This window comes from Hypanus sabinus, chromosome X2 (genome assembly GCF_030144855.1).
Source record: "Hypanus sabinus isolate sHypSab1 chromosome X2, sHypSab1.hap1, whole genome shotgun sequence".
In the NCBI taxonomy this organism is placed as follows: domain Eukaryota; kingdom Metazoa; phylum Chordata; class Chondrichthyes; order Myliobatiformes; family Dasyatidae; genus Hypanus; species Hypanus sabinus.
This window is the reverse complement of record NC_082739.1, coordinates 28,961,525-28,975,834: the sequence shown is the minus strand read 5'-3', so window position 1 is coordinate 28,975,834 and position 14,310 is coordinate 28,961,525.

The window sequence follows — 14,310 nt, the reverse complement described above, 5'->3', positions numbered from 1 at the left end:
TCCGCCGGCTCTGAATCCTGCTCCGTCCCTGGTCCGCCGGCTCTGAATCCTGCTCCGTCCCTGGTAAGCCGGCTCTGAATCCTGCTCCGTCCCTGGTCCGCCGGCTCTGAATACTGCTCCGCCCCTGGTCCGCCTGCTCTGAATCCTGCTCCGCGCCTGGTCCGCCGGCTCTGAATACTGCTCCGCGCCTGGTCCGCCGGCTCTGAATCCTGCTCCGCGCCTGGTCCGCCGGCTCTGAATCCTGCTCTGCGCCTGGTCCGCCGGCTCTGAATCCTGCTCCGTCTCTGGTCCGCCGGCTCTGAATCCTGCTCCGTCCCTGGTCCGCCGGCTCTGAATCCTGCTCCGTCCCTGGTCCGCCGGCTCTGAATACTGCTCCGTCCCTGGTCCGCCGGCTCTGAATCCTGCTCCGTCCCTGGTCCGCCGGCTCTGAATCCTGCTCCGTGCCTGGTCCGCCGGCTCTGAATCCTGCTCCGTGCCAGGTCCGCCGGCTCTGAATCCTGCTCCGTGCCTGGTCCGCCGGCTCTGAATCCTGCTCCGTCCCTGGTCCGCCGGCTCTGAATCCTGGTCCGTCCCTGGTAAGCCGGCTCTGAATCCTGCTCCGTCCCTGGTCCGCCGGCTCTGAATCCTGCTCCGCCCCTGGTCCGCCTGCTCTGAATCCTGCTCCGCGCCTGGTCCGCCGGCTCTGAATACTGCTCCGCGCCTGGTCCGCCGGCTCTGATTCCTGCTCCGCGCCTGTTCCGCCGGCTCTGAATCCTGCTCCGCGCCTGGTCCGCCGGCTCTGAATACTGCTCCGTCCCTGGTCTGCCGGCTCTCAATCCTGCTCCGTCCCTGGTCCGCCGGCTCTGAATCCTGCTCCGTACCTGGTCCGCCGGCTCTGAATCCTGCTCCGTGCCAGGTCCGCCGGCTCTGAATCCTGCGCGCCTGGTCTGCCGGCTCTGAATCCTGCTCTGTCCCTGGTCCGCCGGCTCTGAATCCTTCTCCGTCCCTGGTCCGCCGGCCCTCAATCCTGCTCCGTGCCTGGTCCGCTGGCTCTGAATCCTGCTCCGTGCCAGGTCCGCCGGCTCTGAATCCTGCTCCGTGCCTGGTCCGCCGGCTCTGAATCCTGCTCCGTCCCTGGTCCTCCTGCTCCGTCCCTGGTCCGCCGGCTCTGAATACTGCTCCGTCCATGGTCAGACGGCTCTGAATCCTGCTCCGTCCCTGGTCCGCCGGCTCTGAATCCTGCTCCGTCCCTAGTCCAGCGGCTCTAAATCCTGCTCCGTCCCTGGTCCTCCAGCTCTGAATCCTGCTCCGTCCCTGGTCCGCCGGCTCTGAGTCCTGCTCCGTCCCTGGTCCGCCGGCTCTGAATCCTGCTCCGTCTCTGGTCCGCCGGCTCTGAATCCTGCTCCGTCCCTGGTCCGCCGGCTCTGAATACTGCTCCGTCCCTGGTCCGCCGGCTCTGAATCCTGCTCCGTCCCTGGTCCGCCGGCTCTGAATCCTGCTCCGTCTCTGGTCCGCAGGCTCTGAATCCTGCTCTGGGCCTGGTCCGCCGGCTCTGAATCCTGCTCCGTCCCTGGTCCGCCGGCTCTGAATCCTGCTTCGTCTCTGGTCCGCCGGCTCTGAATCCTACCTCCGTCTCTGGTCCGCCGGCTCTGAATCCTGCTCCGTCCCTGGTCCTCCGGCTCTGAATCCTGCTCCGTCTCTGGTCCGCTGGCTCTGAATCCTGCTCTGTACCTGGTCCGCCGGCTCTGAATCCTGCTCCGTCCCTGGTACGCCGGCTCTGAATCCCGCTCCGAGCCTGGTCCGCCTGCTCTGAATCCTGCTCCACGCCTGGTCCACCGGCTCTGAATCATGCTCCGTCCCTAGTCCGACGGCTCTGAATCCTGCTCCGTCCCTGGTCCGCCTGCTCTGAATCCTGCTCCGCGCCTGGTCCGCCGGCTGTGAATCCTGCTCCGTCTCTGGTCCGCCGGCTCTGAATCCTGCTCCGCCCCTGGTCCGCCGGCTCTGAATCCTGCTCCGTCCGTGGTACGCCGGCTCTGAATCCTGCTCCGTCCCTGGTCCGCCGGCTCTGAATCCTGCTCCGTCCCTGGTCCGCCGGCTCTGAATACTGCTCCGTCCCTGGTCCGCCGGCTCTGAATCCTGCTCCGTCCCCGGTCCGCCGGCTCTGAATCCTGCTCCGTCCCTGGTCCGCCGGCTCTGAATCCTGCTCCGTCCCCGGTCCGCCGGCTCTGAATCCTGCTCCGTCCCTGGTCCGCCGGCTCTGAATCCTGCTCCGTCCCCGGACCGCCGGCTCTGAATACTGCTCCGTCCCTGGTCCGCCTGCTCTGAATCCTGCTCCGTGCCTGGTCCGCAGGCTCTGAATCCTGCTCCGTCCCTGGTCCCCCTGCTCCGTCCCTGGTCCGCCGGCTCTCAATCCTGCTCCGTCCCTGGTCCGCCGGCTCTGAAACCTGCTCCGTCTCCGGTCCGCCGGCTCTGAATACTGCTCCGTCCCTGGTCCGCCGGCTCTGAATCCTGCTCCGTCTCTGGTCCGCCGGCTCAGAATCCTGCACCGTCCCTGGTCCGCCGGCTCTGAATCCTGCTCCGTCCCTGGTCCGCCGGCTCTGAATCCTGCTCCGCGCCTGGTCCGCCGGCTCTGAATCCTGCTCTGGGCCTGGTCTGCCGGCTCTGAATCCTGCTGCGTCCCTAGTCTTCCGGCTCTGAATCCTGCTCCGTCCCTGGTCCGCCAGCTGTGAATCCTGCTCCGTCTCTGTTCCGCCGGCTCTGATTCCTGCTCCGTCCCTGGTCCGCCGGCTCTGAATCCTGCTCCGTCCCTGGTCCGCCAGCTCTGAATCCTGCTCCGTCCCTGGTCCGCCGGCTCTGAATCCTGCTCCGTCCCTGGTCCGCCGGCTCTGAATCCTGCTCCGTCCCTGATCCGCTGGCTCTGAATCCTGCTCTGTACCTGGTCCGCCGGCTGTGAATCCTGCTCCGTGCCTGGTCCGCCGGCTCTGAATCCTGCTCCGTCCCTGGTCCGACGGCTCTGAATCCTGCTCCGTCCCTTGTCCGCCGGCTCTGAATCCTGCTCCGTCCCCGGTCCGCCGGCTCTGAATCCTGCTCCGTCCCTGGTCCGCCAGCTGTGAATCCTGCTCCGTCTCTGTTCCGCCGGCTCTGAATCCTGCTCCGTCCCTGGTCCGCCGGCTCTCAATCCTGCTCCGTGCCTGGTCCGCCGGCTCTGAATCCTGCTCCGTCCCCGGTCCGCCGGCTCTGAATCCTGCTCCGTCCCTGGTCCGCCGGCTCTGAATCCTGCTCCGTGCCTGGTCCGCAGGCTCTGAATCCTGCTCCGTCCCTGGTCCTCCTGCTCCGTCCCTGGTCCGCTGGCTCTCAATCCTGCTCCGTCCCTGGTCCGCCGGCTCTGAATCCTGCTCCGTCTCCGGTCCACCGGCTCTGAATCCTGCTCCGTCCCTGGTCCGCCGGCTCTGAATCCTGCTCCGTCTCTGGTCCGCCGGCTCTGAATCCTGCTCCGTCTCCGGTCCACCGGCTCTGAATCCTGCTCCGTCTCCGGTCCACCGGCTCTGAATCCTGCTCCGTACCTGGTCCTCCGGCTCTGAATCCTGCTCCGTCCCTGGTCCGACGGCTCTGAATCATGCTCCGTCCCTGGTCCGCCGGCTCTGAATCCTGCTCCGTCCCTGGTCCGCCGGCTCAGAATCCTGCTCCGTCCCTGGTCCACCGGGTCTGAATCCTGCTCCGTGCCTGGTCCGCCGGCTCTGAATCCTGCTCCGTCCCTGGTCCACCGGCTCTGAATCCTGCTCCGTGCCTGGTCCGCCGGCTCTGAATCCTGCTCCGTCCCTGGTCCGCCGGCTCTGAATCCTGCTCCGTCTCTGGTCCGCCGGCTCTGAATCCTGCTCCGTCTCTGGTCCGCTGGCTCTGAATCCTGCTCCGTCTCTGGTCAGATGGCACTGAATCCTGCTCCGTCCCTGGTCCGCCGGCTCTGAATCCTGATCCGTCCCTGGTCCGCCGGCTCTGAATCCTGCTCCGTGCCTGGTCCGCCGGCTCTGAATCCTGCTCCATCCCCGGTCCGCCGGCTCTGAATCCTGCTCCGTGCCTGGTCCGCCGGCTCTGAATCCTGCTCCGTCCCCGGTCCGCCGGCTCTGAATCCTGCTCCGTCCCTGGTAAGCCGGCTCTGAATCCTGCTCCGTCCCTGGTCCGCCGGCTCTGAATACTGCTCCGCCCCTGGTCCGCCTGCTCTGAATCCTGCTCCGCGCCTGGTCCGCCGGCTCTGAATACTGCTCCGCGCCTGGTCCGCCGGCTCTGAATCCTGCTCCGCGCCTGGTCCGCCCGCTCTGAATCCTGCTCTGCGCCTGGTCCGCCGGCTCTGAATCCTGCTCCGTCTCTGGTCCGCCGGCTCTGAATCCTGCTCCGTCCCTGGTCCGCCGGCTCTGAATCCTGCTCCGTCCCTGGTCCGCCGGCTCTGAATACTGCTCCGTCCCTGGTCCGCCGGCTCTGAATCCTGCTCCGTCCCTGGTCCGCCGGCTCTGAATCCTGCTCCGTGCCTGGTCCGCCGGCTCTGAATCCTGCTCCGTGCCAGGTCCGCCGGCTCTGAATCCTGCTCCGTGCCTGGTCCGCCGGCTCTGAATCCTGCTCCGTCCCTGGTCCGCCGGCTCTGAATCCTGGTCCGTCCCTGGTAAGCCGGCTCTGAATCCTGCTCCGTCCCTGGTCCGCCGGCTCTGAATCCTGCTCCGCCCCTGGTCCGCCTGCTCTGAATCCTGCTCCGCGCCTGGTCCGCCGGCTCTGAATACTGCTCCGCGCCTGGTCCGCCGGCTCTGATTCCTGCTCCGCGCCTGTTCCGCCGGCTCTGAATCCTGCTCCGCGCCTGGTCCGCCGGCTCTGAATACTGCTCCGTCCCTGGTCTGCCGGCTCTCAATCCTGCTCCGTCCCTGGTCCGCCGGCTCTGAATCCTGCTCCGTACCTGGTCCGCCGGCTCTGAATCCTGCTCCGTGCCAGGTCCGCCGGCTCTGAATCCTGCGCGCCTGGTCTGCCGGCTCTGAATCCTGCTCTGTCCCTGGTCCGCCGGCTCTGAATCCTTCTCCGTCCCTGGTCCGCCGGCCCTCAATCCTGCTCCGTGCCTGGTCCGCCGGCTCTGAATCCTGCTCCGTGCCTGGTCCGCCGGCTCTGAATCCTGCTCCATGCCAGGTCCGCCGGCTCTGAATCCTGCTCCGTGCCTGGTCCGCCGGCTCTGAATCCTGCTCCGTCCCTGGTCCTCCTGCTCCGTCCCTGGTCCGCCGGCTCTGAATACTGCTCCGTCCATGGTCAGACGGCTCTGAATCCTGCTCCGTCCCTGGTCCGCCGGCTCTGAATCCTGCTCCGTCCCTAGTCCAGCGGCTCTAAATCCTGCTCCGTCCCTGGTCCTCCAGCTCTGAATCCTGCTCCGTCCCTGGTCCGCCGGCTCTGAGTCCTGCTCCGTCCCTGGTCCGCCGGCTCTGAATCCTGCTCCGTCTCTGGTCCGCCGGCTCTGAATCCTGCTCCGTCCCTGGTCCGCCGGCTCTGAATACTGCTCCGTCCCTGGTCCGCCGGCTCTGAATCCTGCTCCGTCCCTGGTCCGCCGGCTCTGAATCCTGCTCCGTCTCTGGTCCGCAGGCTCTGAATCCTGCTCTGGGCCTGGTCCGCCGGCTCTGAATCCTGCTCCGTCCCTGGTCCGCCGGCTCTGAATCCTGCTCCGTCTCTGGTCCGCCGGCTCTGAATCCTACCTCCGTCTCTGGTCCGCCGGCTCTGAATCCTGCTCCGTCCCTGGTCCTCCGGCTCTGAATCCTGCTCCGTCTCTGGTCCGCTGGCTCTGAATCCTGCTCTGTACCTGGTCCGCCGGCTCTGAATCCTGCTCCGTCCCTGGTACGCCGGCTCTGAATCCCGCTCCGAGCCTGGTCCGCCTGCTCTGAATCCTGCTCCACGCCTGGTCCACCGGCTCTGAATCATGCTCCGTCCCTAGTCCGACGGCTCTGAATCCTGCTCCGTCCCTGGTCCGCCTGCTCTGAATCCTGCTCCGCGCCTGGTCCGCCGGCTCTGAATCCTGCTCCGTCTCTGGTCCGCCGGCTCTGAATCCTGCTCCGCCCCTGGTCCGCCGGCTCTGAATCCTGCTCCGTCCGTGGTACGCCGGCTCTGAATCCTGCTCCGTCCCTGGTCCGCCGGCTCTGAATCCTGCTCCGTCCCTGGTCCGCCGGCTCTGAATACTGCTCCGTCCCTGGTCCGCCGGCTCTGAATCCTGCTCCGTCCCCGGTCCGCCGGCTCTGAATCCTGCTCCGTCCCTGGTCCGCCGGCTCTGAATCCTGCTCCGTCCCCGGTCCGCCGGCTCTGAATCCTGCTCCGTCCCTGGTCCGCCGGCTCTGAATCCTGCTCCGTCCCCGGACCGCCGGCTCTGAATACTGCTCCGTCCCTGGTCCGCCTGCTCTGAATCCTGCTCCGTGCCTGGTCCGCAGGCTCTGAATCCTGCTCCGTCCCTGGTCCCCCTGCTCCGTCCCTGGTCCGCCGGCTCTCAATCCTGCTCCGTCCCTGGTCCGCCGGCTCTGAAACCTGCTCCGTCTCCGGTCCGCCGGCTCTGAATACTGCTCCGTCCCTGGTCCGCCGGCTCTGAATCCTGCTCCGTCTCTGGTCCGCCGGCTCAGAATCCTGCACCGTCCCTGGTCCGCCGGCACTGAATCCTGCTCCGTCCCTGGTCCGCCGCCTCTGAATCCTGCTCCGCGCCTGGTCCGCCGGCTCTGAATCCTGCTCTGGGCCTGGTCTGCCGGCTCTGAATCCTGCTGCGTCCCTGGTCTTCCGGCTCTGAATCCTGCTCCGTCCCTGGTCCGCCAGCTGTGAATCCTGCTCCGTCTCTGTTCCGCCGGCTCTGATTCCTGCTCCGTCCCTGGTCCGCCGGCTCTGAATCCTGCTCCGTCCCTGGTCCGCCAGCTCTGAATCCTGCTCCGTCCCTGGTCGGCCGGCTCTGAATCCTGCTCCGTCCCTGGTCCGCCGGCTCTGAATCCTGCTCCGTCCCTGATCCGCTGGCTCTGAATCCTGCTCTGTACCTGGTCCGCCGGCTGTGAATCCTGCTCCGTGCCTGGTCCGCCGGCTCTGAATCCTGCTCCGTCCCTGGTCCGACGGCTCTGAATCCTGCTCCGTCCCTTGTCCGCCGGCTCTGAATCCTGCTCCGTCCCCGGTCCGCCGGCTCTGAATCCTGCTCCGTCCCTGGTCCGCCAGCTGTGAATCCTGCTCCGTCTCTGTTCCGCCGGCTCTGAATCCTGCTCCGTCCCTGGTCCGCCGGCTCTCAATCCTGCTCCGTGCCTGGTCCGCCGGCTCTGAATCCTGCTCCGTCCCCGGTCCGCCGGCTCTGAATCCTGCTCCGTCCCTGGTCCGCCGGCTCTGAATCCTGCTCCGTGCCTGGTCCGCAGGCTCTGAATCCTGCTCCGTCCCTGGTCCTCCTGCTCCGTCCCTGGTCCGCTGGCTCTCAATCCTGCTCCGTCCCTGGTCCGCCGGCTCTGAATCCTGCTCCGTCTCCGGTCCACCGGCTCTGAATCCTGCTCCGTCCCTGGTCCGCCGGCTCTGAATCCTGCTCCGTCTCTGGTCCGCCGGCTCTGAATCCTGCTCCGTCTCCGGTCCACCGGCTCTGAATCCTGCTCCGTCTCCGGTCCACCGGCTCTGAATCCTGCTCCGTACCTGGTCCTCCGGCTCTGAATCCTGCTCCGTCCCTGGTCCGACGGCTCTGAATCATGCTCCGTCCCTGGTCCGCCGGCTCTGAATCCTGCTCCGTCCCTGGTCCGCCGGCTCAGAATCCTGCTCCGTCCCTGGTCCACCGGGTCTGAATCCTGCTCCGTGCCTGGTCCGCCGGCTCTGAATCCTGCTCCGTCCCTGGTCCACCGGCTCTGAATCCTGCTCCGTGCCTGGTCCGCCGGCTCTGAATCCTGCTCCGTCCCTGGTCCGCCGGCTCTGAATCCTGCTCCGTCTCTGGTCCGCCGGCTCTGAATCCTGCTCCGTCTCTGGTCCGCTGGCTCTGAATCCTGCTCCGTCTCTGGTCAGATGGCACTGAATCCTGCTCCGTCCCTGGTCCGCCGGCTCTGAATCCTGATCCGTCCCTGGTCCGCCGGCTCTGAATCCTGCTCCGTGCCTGGTCCGCCGGCTCTGAATCCTGCTCCATCCCCGGTCCGCCGGCTCTGAATCCTGCTCCGTGCCTGGTCCGCCGGCTCTGAATCCTGCTCCGTCCCCGGTCCGCCGGCTCTGAATCCTGCTCCGTCCCTGGTCCGCCGGCTCTGAATCCTGCTCCGTGCCTGGTCCGCAGGCTCTGAATCCTGCTCCGTCCCTGGTCCTCCTGCTCCGTCCCTGGTCCGCTGGCTCTCAATCCTGCTCCGTCCCTGGTCCGCCGGCTCTGAATCCTGCTCCGTCTCCGGTCCACCGGCTCTGAATCCTGCTCCGTCCCTGGTCCGCCGGCTCTGAATCCTGCTCCGTCCCTGGTCCGCCGGCTCAGAATCCTGCACCGTCCCTGGTCCGCCGGCTCTGAATCCTGCTCCGTCCCTGGTCCGCCGGCTCTGAATCCTGCTCTGTCTCTGGTCCGCCGGCTCTGAATCCTGCTCCGTCTCTGGTTCGCTGGCTCTGAATCCTGCTCCGTCTCTGGTCAGACGGCACTGAATCCTGCTCCGTCCCTGGTCCGCCGGCTCTGAATCCTGATCCGTCCCTGGTCCGCCGGCTCTGAATCCTGCTCCGTGCCTGGTCCGCCGGCTCTGAATCCTGCTCCGTGCTAGTTCCGCCGGCTCTGAATCCTGCTCCGTGCCTGGTGCGCCGGCTCTGAATCCTGCTCCGTCCCTGGTCCTCCTGCTCCGTACCTGGTCCGCCGGCTCTGAATACTGCTCCATCCCTGGTCCGCCGGCACTGAATCATGCTCCGTCTCTGGTCCGCTGGCTCTGATTCCTGCTCCGTCTCTGGTCAGACGGCTCTGAATCCTGCTCCGTCCCTGGTCCGCCGGCTCTGAATCCTGCTCCGTCCCTGGTCCGCCGGCTGTGAATACTGCTCCGTCCCTGGTCCGCCGGCTCTCAATCCTGCTCCGTCCCTGGTCCGCCGGCTCTGAATACTGCTCCGTCCCTGGTCCGCCGGCTCTGAATCCTGCTCCGTCCCTGGTCCGCCGGCTCTCAATCCTGCTCCGTCCCCGGTCCGCCGGCTCTGAATACTGCTCCGTCCCTGGTCCGCCTGCTCTGAATCCTGCTCCGTGACAGGTCCGCAGGCTCTAAATCCTGCTCCGTCCCTGGTCCTCCTGCTCTGTCCCTGGTCCGCCGGCTCTCAATCCTGCTCCGTCTCTGGTTCGCCGGCTCTGAATACTGCTCCGTCCCTGGTCCGCCGGCTCTGAAACCTGCTCCGTCTCCGGTCCGCCGACTCTGAATACTGCTCCGTCCCTGGTCCGCCGGCTCTGAATCCTGCTCCGTCCCTGGTCCGCCGGCTCAGAATCCTGCTCCGTCCCTGGTCCGCCGGCTCTGAATCCTGCTCCGTCCCTGGTCCGCCGGCTCTGAATCCTGCTCCGTCCCTGGTCCCCCGGCTCTGAATCCTGCTCCGTCCCTGGTCCGCGGGCTCAGAATCCTGCACCGTCCCTGGTCCGCCGGCTCTGAATCCTGCTCCGTCCCTGGTCCGCCGGCTCTGAATCCTGCTCCACGCCTGGTCCGCCGGCTCTGAATCCTGCTTCTGGCCTGGTCTGCCGGCTCTGAATCCTGCTCCGTCCCTTGTCCGCCGGCTCTGAATCCTGCTCCGTCCCTGGTCCGCCGGCTCTGAATCCTGCTCCGTCCCTGGTCCGCCGGCTGTGAATCCTGCTCCGTCTCTGTTCCGCCGGCTCTGAATCCTGCTCCGTCCCTGGTCTGCCGGCTCTCAATCCTGCTCCGTGCCTGGTCCGCCGGCTCTGAATCCTGCTCCGTCCCCGGTCCGCCGGCTCTGAATCCTGCTCCGTTCCTGGTCCGCCGGCTCTGAATCCTGCTCCGTGCCTGGTCCGCAGGCTCTGAATCCTGCTCCGTCCCTGGTCCGCTGGCTCTCAATCCTGCTCCGTCCCTGGTCCGCCGGCTCTGAATCCTGCTCCGTCTCCGCTCCACCGGCTCTGAAACCTGCTCCGTCCCTGGTCCGCCGGCTCTGAATACTGCTCCGTCCCTGGTCCGCCGGCTCTGAATCCTGCTCCGTCCCTGGTCCGCCGGCTCTGAATACTGCTCCGTACCTTGTCCGCCAGCTCTGAATCCTGCTCCGTCCCTGGTCCGCCGGCTCTCAATCCTGCTCCGTCCCCGGTCCGCCGGCTCTGAATCCTGCTCCGTCCCTGGTCCGCCTGCTCTGAATCCTTCTCCGTGCCTGGTCCGCAGGCTCTGAATCCTGCTCCGTCCCTGGTCCTCCTGCTCCGTCCCTGGTCCGCCGGCTCTCAATCCTGCTCCGTCTCTGGTCCGCCGGCTCTCAATCCTGCTCCGTCCCTGGTCCGCCGGCTCTGAAACCTGCTCCGTCTCCGTTCCGCCGGCTCTGAATACTGCTCCGTCCCTGGTCCGCCGGCTCTGAATCCTGCTCCGTCCTTGGTCCGCCGGCTCAGAATCCTGCACCGTCCCTGGTCCGCCGGCTCTGAATCCTGCTCCGTCCCTGGTCCGCCGGCTCTGAATCCTGCTCCACGCCTGGTCCGCCGGCTCTGAATCCTGCTCCGGGCCTGGTCTGCCGGCTCTGAATCCTGCTGCGTCCCTGGTCCTCCGGCTCTGAATCCTGCTCCTTCCCTGGTCCGCCGGCTGTGAATCCTGCTCCGTCTCTGTTCCGCCGGCTCTGATTCCTGCTCCGTCCCTGGTCCGCCGGCTCTGAATCCTGCTCCGTCCCTGGTCCGCCGGCTGTGAATCCTGCTCCGTCTCTGGTCCGCCGGCTCTGAACCCTGCTCCGTCTCTGTTCCTTCCGGCTCTGAATCCTGCTCCGTCCCTGGTCCGCCGGCTGTGAATCCTGCTCCGTCCCTGGTCCGCCGGCTCTGAATACTGCTCCGTCTCTGGTCCGCCGGCTCTGAATCCTGCTCCGTCCCTGGTCCGCCGGCTCTGAATCCTGCTCCGTCACTGGTCCTCCGGCTCTGAATCCTGCTCCGTCCCTGGTCCGCCGGCTCTGAATCCTGCTCCGTCTCTGGTCCGCTGGCTCTGAATCCTGCTCCGTCCCTGGTCCGCCGGCTCTGAATCCTGCTCCGTCCCTGGTCCTCCGGCTCTGAATCCTGCTCCGTCCCTGATCCGCTGGCTCTGAATCCTGCTCCGTCCCTGGTCCGCCGGCTGTGAATCCTGCTCCGTCCCTGATCCGCTCGCTCTGAATCCTGCTCTGTACCTGGTCCGCCGTCTCTGAATCCTGCTCCGTCCCTGATCCGCTGGCTCTGAATCCTGCTCTGTCCCTGGTCCGCCGGCTGTGAATCCTGCTCCGTCCCTGGTCCGCCGGCTCTCAATCCTGCTCCGTGCCTGGTCCGCCGGCTCTGAATCCTGCTCCGTCCCCGGTCCGCCGGCTCTGAATCCTGCTCTGTCCCTGGTCCGCCGGCTCTGAATCCTGCTCCGTGCCTGGTCCGCAGGCTCTGAATCCTGCTCCGTCCCTGGTCCTCCTGCTCCGTCCCTGGTCCGCTGGCTCTCAATCCTGCTCCGTCCCTGGTCCGCCGGCTCTGAATCCTGCTCCGTCTCCGGTCCACCGGCTCTGAATCCTGCTCCGACCCTGGTCCGCCGGCTCTGAATCCTGCTCCGTCTCCGGTCCACCGGCTCTGAATCCTGCTCCGTACCTGGTCCTCCGGCTCTGAATCCTGCTCCGTCCCTGGTCGGACGGCTCTGAATCCTGCTCCGTCCCTGGTCCACCGGGTCTGAATCCTGCTCCTTGCCTGGTCCGCCGGCTCTGAATCCTGCTCCGTCCCTGGTCCACCGGCTCTGAATCCTGCTCCGTGCCTGGTCCGCCGGCTCTGAATGCTGCTCCGTCCCTGGTCCGCCGGCTCAGAATCCTGCTCCGTCCCTGGTCCGCCGGGTCTGAATCCTGCTCCGTCCCTGGTCCGCCGGGTCTGAATCCTGCTCCTTGCCTGGTCCGCCGGCTCTGAATCCTGCTCCGTCCCTGGTCCACCGGCTCTGAATCCTGCTCCGTGCCTGGTCCGCCGGCTCTGAATCCTGCTCCGTCCCTGGTCCACCGGCTCTGAATCCTGCTCCGTGCCTGGTCCGCCGGCTCTGAATCCTGCTCCGTCTCTGGTCCGCCGGCTCTGAATCCTGCTCCGTCTCTGGTCCGCTGGCTCTGAATCCTGCTCCGTCTCTGGTCAGACGGCACTGAATCCTCCTCCGTCCCTGGTCCGCCGGCTCTGAATCCTGCTCCGTGCCTGGTCCGCCGGCTCTGAATCCTGCTCCGTCCCTGGTCCGCCGGCTCTCAATCCTGCTCCGTCCCCGGTCCGCCGGCTCTCAATCCTGCTCCGTCCCCGGTCCGCCGGCTCTGAATCCTGCTCCGTCCCTGGTCCGCCGGCTCTGAATCCTGCTCCGTGCCTGGTCCGCCGGCTCTGAATCCTGCTCCGTGCCTGGTCCGCCGGCTCTGAATCCTGCTCCGTCCCTGGTCCGCCGGCTCTGAATCCTGCTCCGTCCCTGGTCCGCCGGCTCTGAATCCTGCTCCGTCTCTAGTCAGACGGCACTAAATCCTGCTCCGACCCTGGTCCGCCGGCTCTGAATCCTGATCCGTCCCTGGTCCGCTGGCTCTGAATCCTGCTCCGTGCCTGGTCCGCCGGCTCTGAATCCTGCTCTGTGCCTGGTGCTCCGGCTCTGAATCCTGCTCCGTCCCTGGTCATCCTGCTCCGTCCCTGGTCCGCCGGCTCTGAATACTGCTCCGTTCCTGGTCCGCCGGCACTGAATCCTGCTCCGTCCCTGGTCCGCCGGCTCTGAATCCTGCTCTGTCTCTGGTCCGCTGGCTCTGATTCCTGCTCCGTCTCTGGACAGACGGCTCTGAATCCTGCTCCGTCCCTGGTCCGCCGGCTCTCAATCCTGCTCCGTCCCTGGTCCGCCGGCTCTCAATCCTGCTCCGTCCCTGGGTCCGCCGGCTCTGAATCCTGCTCCGTCCCTGGTCCACCGGCTCTGAATCCTGCTCCGTGCCTGGTCCGCCGGCTCTGAATCCTGCTCCGTCCCTGGTCCGCCGGCTCAGAATCCTGCTCCGTCCTTGGTCCGCCGGGTCTGAATCCTGCTCCGTCCCTGGTCCGCCGGGTCTGAATCCTGCTCCTTGCCTGGTCCGCCGGCTCTGAATCCTGCTCCGTCCCTGGTCCACCGGCTCTGAATCCTGCTCCGTGCCTGGTCCGCCGGCTCTGAATCCTGCTCCGTCCCTGGTCCACCGGCTCTGAATCCTGCTCCGTGCCTGGTCCGCCGGCTCTGAATCCTGCTCCGTCTCTGGTCCGCCGGCTCTGAATCCTGCTCCGTCTCTGGTCCGCTGGCTCTGAATCCTGCTCCGTCTCTGGTCAGACGGCACTGAATCCTCCTCCGTCCCTGGTCCGCCGGCTCTGAATCCTGCTCCGTGCCTGGTCAGCCGGCTCTGAATCCTGCTCCGTCCCTGGTCCGCCGGCTCTCAATCCTGCTCCGTCCCTGGTCCGCTGGCTCTCAATCCTGCTCCGTCCCCGGTCCGCCGGCTCTGAATCCTGCTCCGTCCCTGGTCCGCCGGCTCTGAATCCTGCTCCGTGCCTGGTCCGCCGGCTCTGAATCCTGCTCCGTGCCTGGTCCGCCGGCTCTGAATCCTGCTCCGTCCCTGGTCCGCCGGCTCTGAATCCTGCTCCGTCCCTGGTCCGCCGGCTCTGAATCCTGCTCCGTCTCTAGTCAGACGGCACTAAATCCTGCTCCGACCCTGGTCCGCCGGCTCTGAATCCTGATCCGTCCCTGGTCCGCTGGCTCTGAATCCTGCTCCATGCCTGGTCCGCCGGCTCTGAATCCTGCTCTGTGCCTGGTGCTCCGGCTCTGAATCCTGCTCCGTCCCTGGTCATCCTGCTCCGTCCCTGGTCCGCCGGCTCTGAATACTGCTCCGTTCCTGGTCCGCCGGCACTGAATCCTGCTCCGTCCCTGGTCCGCCGGCTCTGAATCCTGCTCTGTCTCTGGTCCGCTGGCTCTGATTCCTGCTCCGTCTCTGGACAGACGGCTCTGAATCCTGCTCCGTCCCTGGTCCGCCGGCTCTCAATCCTGCTCCGTCCCTGGTCCGCCGGCTCTCAATCCTGCTCCGTCCCTGGGTCCGCCGGCTCTCAATCCTGCTCCGTCCCTGGTCCGCCGGCTCTCAATCCTGCTCCGTCCCTGGTCCGCCGGCTCTGAATCCTGCTCCGTCCCTGGTCCGCTGCCTCTGAATCATGCTCCGTCCCTGGTCCGCCGGCTCTGAATCTTGCTCCGTCCCTGGTCC